The 1,287-nt window shown below is 46.1% G+C and overlaps 1 non-coding gene across 1 annotated transcript; it reads right to left on the reverse strand.

Annotated features, from left to right (window-relative positions):
- Positions 1 to 299: 299 nt before the first annotated feature.
- trnas-cga lies at positions 300 to 381 on the reverse strand. The gene has a single exon. It is a non-coding gene; the product is annotated as a tRNA-Ser (tRNA).
- Positions 382 to 1,287: the final 906 nt, after the last annotated feature.

Genomic DNA, 1,287 nt, shown 5'->3' on the forward strand with positions numbered 1-1,287 from the left:
TTTTGTGCTCGTAAAAATGTGTTCACCTCCTCAGGGAACTGAACCGCATTGACCCACACAGAGGAACACACTCAGAGATATACACCGATAGTGACAGAGGCCTAAGGAGAGACAAATGCCACAGTGAAATCATGTCACCAAATTGGCTCCATTTTGTTTTCCATTTCCGACTGAAGATTTGCAGAAGGCTGACAAATGAACGGAAACAAGAGAACACGGATGTCTTTGGATTGTTTTCCCTCGATTCAAATAATAATTAACTCTGTCTGTGCGCCGATAAAATCCAAAATAGCGAGAAACGTAGTCGGCAGAATTGGAACCTGCGCAGGGTAACCCTAATGGATTTCGAATCCATCACCTTAACCACTCGGCCATGACTACAGAAGCTGCATGCTTGCTGCTATTATTATGTGAAATCATGCAATGGTTACAGCAGAGAAAGCGGTCTTTCTGACTGTCCTGTCACTGCCATTACCTGACCTTTTCCCCAGAACCCTGCAATTTATACTATCTTTCCTCGTTCTTCCTACCAGACTGGGAAAGAAAGAGTGAGAATGATCCAACCCGGCCAATTACCGCCCCATCAGTCCACTCTCCATCATCCGTAAAGTAATGGAAGGAGTCATCAACAGTGCTATCAAGCTGCACTGACTTTGCAATAACTTGCTCACTGATACCCAGCTTGGGTTCCACAAGGACCACTCAGCTCCTGATCTCATTACAGTCTTGGTTCAAATATAAACAAGAGTTGAACTCCCGAGATGAGGTGAGATCAGCATTTGACCGAGTGTGGCATCAAGGTGCCCGAGCACAACTGGAGTTAATGGGAACCAGGGGGAAACTCTCCGCTTGTTGGAGTCATACCTAGCACAAAGGAAGATGGTTGTAGTTGTTGGAGTCAGTCATCTTAGCTCCAGGACATCACTGTCCTCGACCCAACTATCTTCAGCAATGAACTTCCATCCATCATAAGGTCAGAAGTGGCGAAGTTAGCTGATGATTACACAATGTTCACCCGACTCCTCAGATACTGATGCAGTCTATGTCCAAATGCAGCAAGACCTGGGCAATATCCAGGCTTGGGCTAACTAGTGGCAAGTAATATTCGCACCCCACAAGTGTCAGGCAATGACCAACTCCAACACGAGAGAATCCAACCATCGCTTCTTGATGTTCAATGGCATTACCATCACTGTATCACTCTCTATCAACATCCTGGGGGTTCCCATTGACCAGGAACTGAACTGGACTAGCCATATAAACTCTGTGGCTACAAGAGCAGGTCAG

The sequence above is a fragment of the Carcharodon carcharias genome (genome assembly GCF_017639515.1).
Source record: "Carcharodon carcharias isolate sCarCar2 chromosome 27 unlocalized genomic scaffold, sCarCar2.pri SUPER_27_unloc_2, whole genome shotgun sequence".
Classification (NCBI taxonomy): Eukaryota; Metazoa; Chordata; class Chondrichthyes; order Lamniformes; family Lamnidae; genus Carcharodon; species Carcharodon carcharias.